Source organism: Papio anubis, chromosome 6, assembly GCF_008728515.1.
Source record: "Papio anubis isolate 15944 chromosome 6, Panubis1.0, whole genome shotgun sequence".
NCBI classification, from domain to species: domain Eukaryota; kingdom Metazoa; phylum Chordata; class Mammalia; order Primates; family Cercopithecidae; genus Papio; species Papio anubis.
Window position 1 is genome coordinate 35,972,560 of NC_044981.1, and position 12,371 is coordinate 35,984,930.

Genomic DNA, 12,371 nt, shown 5'->3' on the forward strand with positions numbered 1-12,371 from the left:
CGCCCACCTCCAGACGGACAGCAGTGGGTGCTGGTTAAGGGAAAACTGGGTTTGGAAAATCAGCAGAACCTGATTCCCTCACTTTCTAGCTGTGTGGCCTTGGACAACTCCCTTTAATTCTGCCAGCCTCAGTTTTCTCATTTGTAAAATGGGGATCGTGAGGCCTACCTTGCAGACTCACCAAAAATGTAGTGAGCCCCTGCTATGTGCAGGGTGGCGGGGCTAGAGCAATGACCCAACCAGACATCTCTGCTCTCCGGACTTACCTCCTGGTGCTCCTGGTAGTACTCAGTTGTACAGCCTCCAACCACCACCCCAGGCTACCAGGAGTCCCGGCAGTATTGTCACCCCAGTGGGCTGGGTAATAGTTACCCCTCTTTGTTGAACACCTACCGTCTGTCTGGTACTGTGCTAGGCACTGCTCCCTCAAGGTGGCTAGACTAGTTGGAGGGCTCGGTTCCAAGTCTAAGCCCCACGCTGCCTTGGGATGGGGCACAGGGTGGACCGAGATCCTGACTTCGGCTGCTTTGCCCCTCCCCTTAGCTTAGGCTGTGGGTTGCTGTGCTCAACAAGTATTCCAGATCCATCCTCCAGAAATACTGTTTTCCTGTGTCTACACCTCTAGTTAAAAAATCCCCAATGTCCTAGTGCCAGCAGGGTGAAGTCTGGCCCTGCTCACAGGGTCTCCTCAGCCCACCTCCCTGGCCTGGGTGGCACAGGCTTCTGACTTGACCACTGAAGCAGCTGCTGTCGGCCCACCCGAGTCCCTTCACCTTATTCCCTGCAATGCACTAGCCCAACTTTGGACTACTAATCCCTGCAGCCCTTTGCCCGAGACCTCCCTCCAGAGCAGCCCAAACCATCGTGCTATGCTTGCAAATGCCACCTCCTCTAGGAAGCCTACCCTGACTCCTGCAGCCTGCCCAACTCTGCATCTTGGCTCTGGCTGCCTTCAACTCTGTGTGAACTCTATTTTGGACACTTGGCACAGACTGCCTGGTATTAGGAGTTTCATTTCACATATCCAAGTTTTATCTTATCACATAGACCCTTCCTTCCTCACCAAATCCTGCCACCAAATGTTTTGGGTTCAAGTCCTGATTCTCTCACTTAAAAGTTGTGTGAGCTGGCACAAGCTATTTAACTTCTCTAAGCCCCAATCTCCTCATCTGTAAATCATGATTTTTTTTTTTTTTTTAAGAGATGGGGATCTCACTCTGTTTCCCAGGCTGGAGTGTAGTTGTGCAGTCCTCGCTTACTGCAGTCTCCAATTCCTGGGCTGAAGAGATCCTCCCGTCTCAGCCTCCTGAGTAGCTGGGACAACAGGTCTGCATCACCATGCCTTCTTATTTTTATATTTTCTTTCTTTCTTTTTTTTTTTTGAGATGGAGTATCACTCTGTCATCCAGGCTGGAATGCAGTGGCATGATCTTGGCTCGCTGCAATCTCTGCCCCCCCGCCAGTTTCAAGCGATTCTCCTGCCTCAGCCTCCTGAATGGCTGGGATAACAGGCGCCCACCACCATGCCCAGCTAATTTTTGTATTTTTCAGTAGAGACAGGGCTTTACCATCTTGGTCAGGCTGGTCTGGAACTCCTGACCTCGTGATCCACCCCCCTCAGCCTCCCAAAGTACTGGGATTACAGGCATGAGCCACCGCTCCCGGCCAGTTTTTATATTTTTTGTAGAGACAAGGTTTCACCATCTTGACCAGGCTGGTCTCAAACTCCTGATCTCAAACAACCTGCTCAACTCGGTCTCCCAAAGTATTGTGATTTCAGTTTTTTTTTTTTAGATTTTAGCGATGGGGGTTTCACTAATGGAAATTTCCTTCATGCTCGTTTTGAGAAATAAAGGAGATGGGATAAACTGCTTGATGAGATGCCAGCCATACAGTGAGGGGAGGAAAGAGCTCTGCCCCTGTAGTTGATAACTATGATACAGTCTTCCTAGCCAGGGCCCTGCTTCTGGGATTGGCATTCCTCTTGTTTTGGGGAACTGACCCCAGCACCCCAGCTCTGTGGTTCTACTACAGGGTGTTTATCATGGGTCCCCACCCCTTGGCCATCAGATGTGCAGTTGAAAGCTGGGCCAATGCTCAAAGCTGGGCCAACTGGAATTCTTCCCTGGGATTTCTCAAACTGGAGCTGGGACATGTTTAGCTCTTATCTGATGGCAATACCATGAGACATGAGAAAGTAAGGGGGCTGCAGCCAGCAGCACATCACCTAGCATGTGAGGGAGAGGGTCTGAGGCACTCAGGTCGATAGGCACAGGAGCAGGTACCAGAGCACAAATAGAGCGGTGGCAGCGTCCCAGTCCTGGGTTCCAGATGTCTCCAAGGCTCTCCTTCCTGACGGTGGCTCCCTTCCTTTGACTATGAGAGATCTTCTGAATCCTTCTCATCAAACACTTTATTGCCTTCGTTCAATCATTTCAATGGGGTTTCTTTCATTTGCTTCCCATCAAGTCCTGGCCAACACAGAACTCCCAGAAAACCACCTTTCCCCCATCTGCCCGTGACAAGGCACAGACTTCCGGGGTGGAGAAGGGAAGGTGAAGGGGGGCCTCTGAGCCTCTCCTAAAAGTGCTTCCTAGTTTCCTTTCTCACAAAGGATATAATAGAAAGAAACTTCAACCCCAAAGCAGGCAATTAGTGATCAAGAAGAACTTCCCCAGCAGCCAGGAGTATGAGGCTGAGAAGCTGGAGTTAAGTTGTGGAGTGCTGCAGGACAGAGGGGCTGCTCCTGGAGACCTCCAGAGCTCTGGGGTCTCTGTGGGGCTTGATTGCCCCCATTTCTACCCACTGGCTCACATCCAGGTGTGTGGGGGCTCCCAGGAGGTAAGAAGGTGGACTAGAGCCCCCAGCAGGCCAGCCGAACTGGGGCCGGATGCTGGCTTCCTGTCTGATCGGCCACCGTTTTACCCCATTCTTCAGACTGCTCAAGGAAAATTGCCTCCCTAATTGGCTCTTCTCTCGAACAAGCTTTAATGAGCCTAAACTTCATTCCAAGGGTGCTTAACCACCCTCGAGCATCACTGGATGCCATCTGCAGCCCCCGCCACAGTCGCTGCCCACGCCACAAGGGGCCCTGGCAGGGAGACAGTGGGGACAGACCCGAGTCTTGCCCTGTGTGACGCAGCCGCCTAAATACTCTGCTCCAAACCTGCAAAGTCAGGGAGGAGGAAGCCTTAATGCAGGGAGCCCCAGTCTGAGGGAGACGCAGCCCCCTCCTCAGGGAGCCCCAGTCTGAGGGAGACGCAGCCCCCTCCTCAGGGAGCCCCAGTCTGAGGGGGACACAGCCCGTCCTCAGGGAGCCCCAGTCTGAGGGGGACACAGCCCCGTCCTCAGGGAGCCCCAGTCTGAGGGGAGACAGCCTCTGTACCAGAGAAGCTCCGAGCCTGAGGCAGGAGACATAAGCTTTGTCCTTAGGAATTCCCCAAAATTATGAGGAAACACTATTTCTGCCGTGGTTCACTTACCCATCAAGAAATATTTATTAATCATCTATCTGTCATGCTGTGTTCCAGCACTGGATTGGAGATATAGCTGTGAACAGAAAGAACAAAAGTCCCTGCTCTGTTGGACTCATGCTGTAGCAGGAAGGAAGCACCACCCACTACCCACTGCCTCCTAGCCCACAGCCCCAGCTCAAGCTTCCAGTCTGGAGAAGAGACATGGGCACTGAAGGCCGCCTTGCAGGAGAGACTGGCTGTACTACTGGGGTAAAACTAATCCTGTAATAGAGAATCCAAAACCCAGATATGCATGAGAGGTTTATAACCTCCCCCATAGCAGCCTGAGTCTAGGGTGGTGAGCAGCTCTTCTCCAAAGGTGATGTGGAGACCCTGGCTCCTTCCATCTTGTTCCTCCACCATTCCCCCCGCCCCTAGAGTGAAGGACAGCCACACTGCCCTGCAGGCTTGGGACTGAAGCAGCCTCCATCACGTCCTTTCACTTGCCATTGGAGAGAGCTTGGCAAGGCAGGCTGGGAAGCACGGTGCAGCTGGGCAGCCATGAGCGCCTGGCCTGCAGTTCTATCAGCACAAGGAAGGGAGAATGAATCTGCGTTGTCTACTAGCAATCTACTCCAGTGTGAGCCTTGATTCACCAAGCAATCAACTCTTGGAGGACTAGAATATCGTTTTCTACTATGCCCATCCCCACACCTGGCACAACCCTGGGCATGCAAAATACCTCTTGGGAAACAGGGAGTTGATGTGATCAGTTATCTATTGATGTGTGCTAAGCGACGTGGCTTAAAACAAGAACGATGTTATTTACTCCCAATTCTGTGGTCAGTGATCTGGTCTGGGCTCTTCCTGGGGTCATTCATGTGGCTGCAGCCAGTGGCTTGACTGGGGCAGGATGGTTAATGTGAACTCACCCACATGTGTGGAGGTTGGTGCTGACTGTCGGCTGGACTTTGATCCGGCAGGATAGTTTGGCCCTTTCACATGGCAGTCTCAGGGCAGCAAGAAAGTGAAAACAGAAGTTGTGCAACATCATTGCAGGTGTATTCTCTTGGTCAAAGCCAGTCCAGATTCAAGAGGTAGGGAAATAGATGCCATCTCTTGGTGGGAGGCTCTGCAAAGAATGTGTGGCCATTTGAAATCTACCACGCTGTTCTGCAGAGCAAACCACTACAGAAACTTAGTGGCTTAAAACAATGGCAGCATTTCTTTTGCTCAAGATTCTTCAGTTTGGGCAGGATGTGGTGTGGGAAAGATCTCTCTACTCCACCCAGCACCATCTGGGCTGGCTGAAAGGATGGGGGCTGGAATGATCTCAAACTCACTCATTCACATATTTGGGGGCTGGTGCTGGTTATGGGCTGAGACTTTATTTGGGTTTTGTTTAAAACATGTGGTGTCTCCATACAGCCTGTGCTTTCTCTTAGCATGGTGACTGGGCTCTCCTGAAAGACAGACAGACAGACAGACAGACACAGGCAGAGCTATGTGCCTTTTATGACCTAGCCTCCAAAGCTGTGCAGTGTCACTTCTGCAAAAGTGTTCTATTGATGGAGGCAGTCACAAGTCGGCCCCATTTCAAGAGGAGAGAAAACAGATCTACCTTTTGATGAGGAGTTTCCAGGTCATGGAAGAGCTAACATAGGACCAGAAATATTTCTGAGGTCCATATTGAAAAATACAATCTACCTACTGTGCATCCATTGATTCTTCATCCATCCATTTATCAGACTCCCATGGTGCACTCGCTGTGTAACAGGCACACAGTAGGGACCATTCTCACAGAATCTCTGCTTCCCAAAGACACTGAGCCCCTATGCTACCCCAAGGGTGGGAAACTGACAGCCTTTCTTTGGCAGGCAGGACCACTGCTAGGAGGTCCGTGTCTTCTCCACTGCTCCCCACACTGCTAGCATCTGATGAGGCCCCAAGGCAGAGGCCAATACAAATGGCCATCATGCCCAAGAACAAAAAGTGAGAGCACATTTCAGCAAACAGGATTCTAGTCAGGAACCAAGAAGGATTTTCCTAAGCAAACATTTGTTCTGAGGGGCGTGCTCTCACTTGCTGTTGTCACTGTCCTCCCTTCCTGGGCTCAGGAAGAGGGGACATGAGGGGGCAGGTAGTCAAAGGGGACAGTGACTGACCTAAAACATAATGTCACTGGTGCTTTTTGCTTTTCAGTTTGGATGTATGGGCAGAGCAGGTGCTCACAAAGTTTGTTGGATTCGAATGTCTAGACTTGCCTTATCCTCCCTCTAGACCATGAGGAACCTGAAATCTAGGATCCTGGCATCTAACCCAGTGCTTTTGACATAGTATGTATTCAGTATGTTTATTGAATGAATGAATGAATGGTGTGAATGAGAAAAATTAATAAGACTGTTAACTGCCCTCCTCCCCCACCAATACCTGTTTCTCACCTTCTTTTATTGCAAGACAGACATAATTTATAGCTGGACAGACAGCACCCTAGAATAGAATATGCATTTCCCAGCGTCCTTTGCAGCTAGGAGTGGCCATATAACTAAGTTTTGGTCAATGAGATGTGAGCGACGTGTGGGATATTTAAATTCTGGGTCATATCTTTAAAAAAGAACCAGGCCCTCCTTTTACCTTTCCTCCTTCCCTCCAGTTGAAGTGCGACATGCTGGTGAAATATACTGGACCAACCATATGGACAAGAGAACACCCCAGGGATGTTGGAGCAACTAGCTAGAAGTGTCCTGGGTCCCTGAGATCTTGGAGCTGACATCCCAGCCCTTGACTACTTACAGCCAGACTGTTACATAAGAGAGAACTACATTTATATTTAATTTAGCCACTACTATTTGGAGATCTCTGTTAGAGCATCTGAACCTCTATCCTAATCAATGCAACAAGAAGGTGAATACATGTGTGAGTGAATTCATGAGTAAGTGAATGGCCAATTACGTGAATGTCTAAATTTTTGCTGTTATAGTGATAGCAAAAGACCACAATACTTCATTTATAAAGCTTTAACTGTATGACATTTGTGTACTCAACAGGAAGTAGGAAGTATGGAGGGGGGTGGTTTCAGGGTTGGTTTGACAGCAAATCAGTCATCAGGGACCCCAGGCTCATTCTACCTTTTTGCTTCACCATCTTCACAGTGTTGATTTTTATTCTTGAGCTTGACACTTCATGGTCACAGGTTGGCTAGCACTGTTCCAGTTATGACGATGTCACATAGTCATGCCCATGGGCAGGAAGCTGGGGGAGGGCCACAGGGACAAGATAGGATTATCCTCCCGAGTCTCCTCATTAGTGCAACCAACAGTGGCTGCCACAGTGACTAAGTGAGTGAACAAATGAACAAACCCCACGTAGGAAAAAATGCAACTATGTTCTCCTCAGCCCTGGTAGGAAGGAGAACTCCCAGAATTAGGTTCCAGGAAGGGAAAAGCAGACAGTGGAGAGAAAGGTAGTGCCTCTGGGATTTAGAGGCAGGAAGGAGGCCAGAGTTCCTGGAGTCAGGATGAGGGACGGATACAAGGTGCACAGGGCACCTGGGAGATGGGCTGGGGTAACTTGTGGGACAAAAGAAGAGAGAGAAATCCACCATGGCTTGAGGAAGATGCAGTTTCTGGAAAAAAGAACAGGACTCAGACAAGCCTAAGAACCTGGACAAAGCCTCTGGGGACAGACAAAGGTGCTGTGTCCCACATGCAGGCAGCAACCCTGGGATTAGATGCGTGTTGCAGAAATCCATCTCTGCTAACCAAGAGATACAGACAAAACAAAACAAAACAAAAACAAAAAACAAAAACAAACACAAAACCTGTTTGGGGCTATTGGTAATGGTTCCTTACGCCTGATCCTTTACCCTAATAGCAAATAAAACTCAGAACACTGGAAGTCAGGACTTTGAAGGCCCTAAGGAAATAATTCAATCCTAATTCCTCCCATTTTGCAGGTCGCAAGATTGAGGCCCACAAATGAGAAGAAAATCCATGGCAGAGCCTGGACCAGAACCCAGACCCCAGGATCCCCATCTCGCCTCTCCCACTGGGCATGACACCATTTCTCAAGACAGAGTCAGAGCCTCATGGAGTGACTCAAGGGCAACAGCCTGGGGTTTCTCAGTGCATTCTGGAACATTGAGGGGTGCAGAGCAGAGCTCCTGCCTCCGTTCTTCTGTGGCCTTTCCCCCAACATGGCCCAGGGTACAGAGGGCTGGGAGGGGATAGTCCTCACTGCTTACTGGCTGACAGTGAATTAGCAGCCTGGCAAAGCACTGAGCTCCTGGTCACTGGCAGAATTCAAGCGAGGCTAGAAGGATATTGTAAGGAGGAATCCGGCCGGCCATTGGAGGAGGTGGCTACGGGTTCTCCCCACTCCTTATTACCTTGGCAGCATCTTGAAACTGACTCGATTCTCACTAGCCAGGGGAGGCCAGACCCTTCTCAGGTCTGAGGGCCATGGACTTCAGTCACCTCTGCCAGCCCTGAAGGCTGTTCCCATGGAGACAGGTGAGTGAGAGAGACAAGAAAAAAGATGTGTGAAAGCCTCCAAAGCTGTGGCCCTGTGCCACACAGGCCCTGGGGGCCAGGTGTGGCCAAGGCTGGCAGAAGAGGGGAACAACCTCCTCAGTGCGGGGCCTGCTCACCAAAGGATGGAGATCTGGACCCCACCTCCCTCCAGTCCAGAGGCCAGAAGTCACCCGGATGCCACATACTCCCCAACCCCCCAATGCCGTTTCCACTGGAGCCCCCCGGGGAGTCGTGTTCTGAAGGAGGGTAGTGGCAGGGTGAGACTGGCCCATCCAGAACCTTCTCTGCTCTTCAAGTTTTAGACAAAAACAAAAACAAAAAACCTTCAAATTCCCACCCTAGGGACAGTGGAAGGGGGACTGTCCAACCCCCATCCCCCATCCTGTCCTTATCTCTGGACTCAGGGTGAAGGGAGTGAAGGGACAGACTCCGCCCTTCTCCAACCTCCACCCTCACTCCTCCCTCTAGGACAGGGTGTCCAGGTAAGGCCAGTGACTTCCTGGGAGCCTTCTGGACAGACTGCGCCATGCCCACCACCAGGATAGAGGGTCCTGGCTGGACAGGGCTTTTGTGATGCCTCTGGGGCTTCATGGAGGGCAGGATTCTCCCTCTAAGCAGCCCCCAGCCCAGGTCCACCTACAGCCTCCCGCACTCTGCGGCCATCCTCCCTAGGGGCTAGCTCTGTCCTTCCTGACTTTGGTTGGGCTCTCCAGTGCTCCTGACACCCAGCGCACCTCGCCAAGAACCCCCTGCCTCAGGATGCAGCCAGACCCCGCTCATCTCCGGGCCGACGCCGCTGGCGCAGAGCAGGCTGCCTACCCCTGGGCGCGGAGCCCGAAGCCCGGAGCCCGCCGCTCGCTCCACCCGCCCTGCTCAGCCGCCAGCAGGCCGCTCGGTGCCCACGCCCCACCGGGCTCCCAGCCAAGACCAGCCAAGACGCTACCGGTCTCCGTCTTGCAGCTCCCGCCACCTGCTTGCCTCTTGGCGGGGATGGGGACCGGTTCAGGCATAGAGGTGGGAAGCGGGAGAAGGTTAAAGAGCTCCCACTTAGGCCTGGGTAATGGGGGTCCCCAGTGTTGGGGTGGGGACAGAGTTAGACGCTCAGGACTACAAACAGAAGCAGGGCTGTGTCCTGTTTTCCATTTACCCTTTTGTGGGGGCCCCCTTTCTCTGCATTGCTTAGAAACACCCCACTCCCTCATTTCAGTGAATCCCAGAGCTGAAGGAACCTTCAGCTTCTAGCCTCCCCAGCCTTCTCCCAATTTACAGGGTCATTCAAGCCCAGAGAGAGGGCTGGCTTGTTGAACCTCACAAGCCAGAATGTGGGTCCGGGCATTCCTCCTCACAGTGTTCTTCCCACTGTCTGGGCTCAGCCTCTGTTTCTCTTTACCTCTTCTCCAACTTCTCTCCCTCTTCCCTTCCTTCTTTCTGTGGCAACAGGACCCAGCCTCTAGCCCTCATTTGCAGGGAGATCAGCAGGTGCTTGCAGGGGCCAGTATGCGCGGGCACTCCAGAGCCCTTGAGCCTGCTATGCGCAGAGCCCAGTGCAGGGCTCCGCCGGGGGCATGGGACCCACACAGGGCAGGGAAGCCTGCAGCCCACCTCCCCGTGGGCAGGTCAGCCATGGGGGATGCTGGAGGGACAAAGGAGCTTGGTGTGATAGCATCTGGCCAGGCTGCAGTAGCAAAGATTAAGTTAGATTAAAAAAAAAAAAAAAAAAAAACTTGTATGAGGAATGCGATAATGAAACAAATGAGTGTTGGACCCTGGAAAGTCCTGGAAATCTCCATATCTCCTCTTGAGAACTTTTAACATCAGGAAAAGCCCTGGACACTTCTAGTCAAGGGCCTGAGCATTTCCAAGGGGGCTTTCTGCCTGTTGCGTGGAGAAGGAGTCTAGGAAAGGGGTGGTCCCAATTCTGGCCCCCTCCCCTCCTCCCTGCAGCCCCTCCTTAGGCTGCAGAGGCCAGCCCATCCTGCTCCCCTCACTGTGGGGTGAGTTTGCTCACACACTCAGCTTATCTGGAGCGAGGCCTCATGAGATGGCTCATATTCATGAGAGGAAGGGAGATGCCAGTGCTGCCGGGGGCTGCCAATGCCCCACGTGTCCTAAAGAGGAAGAGCAAGAGGCCCGTCTGGACCCTTGGTCATCTCCAAGGCCCCTGGTTTCCCTCAAAGCCAAGCAGCTGCCTCCCTGCATCTGTCTATCTAAGATGGCCTTTGTCTATCTGACCTTGAGGAGGACCTCCTTCAGGGAGCCTTTGGGGACTGGCCCAGCCATGGGGAAAGGGGAGTTTCTTCCCACTCTCAGCCCACGGATACCCAGGTTTTCACATCTGTGAACAAGCTGCAGTGGGCTCTTAGGTGCTTGCTTTTTTTTTTTTCTTTTCCTTTTTTTTTTTTTTGAGATGGGAGTCTTGCTCTGTCGCCCAGGCTGTGTGCAGTGGTGCGATCTCGGCTCACTGCAACCTCCGCCTTCCAGGTTCAAGCGATTCTCTTGCCTCAGCCTCCTGAGTAGCTGGGATTACAGGCACCCACCACTTCACCCGGCTAATTTTTATATTTTATATTTTTAGTAGAGACAGGATTTCGCCATGTTGGTCAAGCTGGTCTCGAACTCCTGACCTCAAGTGATCCGCCTGCCTCAGCCTCCCAAAGTGCTGGGATTACAGGCGTGAGCCACCATGCCCGGCAGGTGCTTTAAATGTTGCCCTTCCAAATAACAATGATGATGATGTTGATGACGACGACGATGAGTTAACACTTGCTAATCACCTATTCTGCATCAGCAACTGTGCCAAGTGTTTTAGACAAGTTATCTCATTTCATCCTTACTCTCATTCTCACATTACAGATGGAGAGAAACACTCAGGCTTAGAGAGGTTTAGTAACTTGTCCATGGTCACACAGCTAGTAAGTGGAGGAAAGCGCCTGGATTCAAATCCAGGTCTGTGAGGCTCTGAGGCCTGTACTGTTAACCAGGCTCCTCTTTGCCAATGTCCGTCTCTACATAGCCTCTTCAGAACCCACCTGCTGCCTCCAGCACCCATTTCTGGACTAGCTCCAGGAAAAAGCCCTGGGTGCTGCCAAGGGGAGCTCCATTCCTTCTGGCAGCCGCCCATCACCCACCCCCCACTCAGGACCTCCCTAACTTCATCTGAAAGCACTGTGATTTTCATTATTCTTCCCTTAGGTATTTCCCCCTAATGAACACATGGTGCTTGGGTGATATTACTTTTGAAACATGTTTTTTTAAAGACATAAAGGTAGCTATGGAAAGCTCACCAGGTGGTCGGTTAAGAGACCAGCTCCTGGTCCCACCTGTAGCCTTTCAGCTGTGTGAACGTAGGCAAATTCCTCTTCCTAAGCCTGTTTCCCCATCTGTAAAGTGGGCATTATTGACGTCTTCTCAGGGATAGTGAGAGGGTAAAAGGAGAAATCAGTGTAAACTTGGAAGAGCTGTGCACATGGGAGGGCTTATTCTTTAATTTTTAAATGCGTATTTGGGTTTACTAACTAGTAGTCCAGAATATTGATCCTCAGTTGACTGATTCTTCCCCCTCTCTCCTGCTTTTGGGGGGTTCCAGGGACCTGGGATTCTTTTTTTTTTTTTTTTTTTTTGAGACGGAGTCTCACTGTGTCTCCCAGGCTGGAGTGCAGTGGCGCGATCTCGGCTCACTGCAAGCTCCGCCCCCCGGGTTCACGCCATTCTCCCGCCTCAGCCTCCCAAGTAGCTGGGACTACAGGCGCCCGCTACTGCGCCCGGCTAGTTTTTTGTATTTTTAGTAGAGACGGGGTTTCACCATGTTAGCCAGGATAGTCTCGATCTCCTGACCTTGTGATCCACCCGCCTCGGCCTGCCAAAGTGCTGGGATTACAGGCTTGAGCCACCGCGCCCGGCCGGACCTGGGATTCTTGAGTCAAAAGAGGGAGAGGGTGAAAGGGAGGCCTCAGATAGTGACAGAACACAGGAGTTCTGACTGACCAGGTCCTCTTCCCTGCTGCTTCCCTCGCTCTACGCCTCAGTTACCCCTCCTGCGCCCTGAGTCTGGGTGAGGACAAGAGAGGCTGAGGAGGAAGGTGGGGAGTTGGGCAGGCAGAGGAGTTGTAGTTTTTATACTTTCTTGGGTCCTTCCCACTCTGACTGCAGCAACCGCTGACCATGGGCATCTCAATTAGCCACTTGCTTCATAATTTATTACATGGTCAAGGCTGCCGCAGGCTTACATGTGTGGGCATGTACATACACTCACACGTGTGCAAGCATACATGCATACTCATGCACACACAGTCGCACACACTGTATGGGCATCAGATATAACACTAAATGTTAGTGTTTGTTGCTGGAGGTTGTGTTCTTCTTCTCTTTGGAATTTCTGTTATTC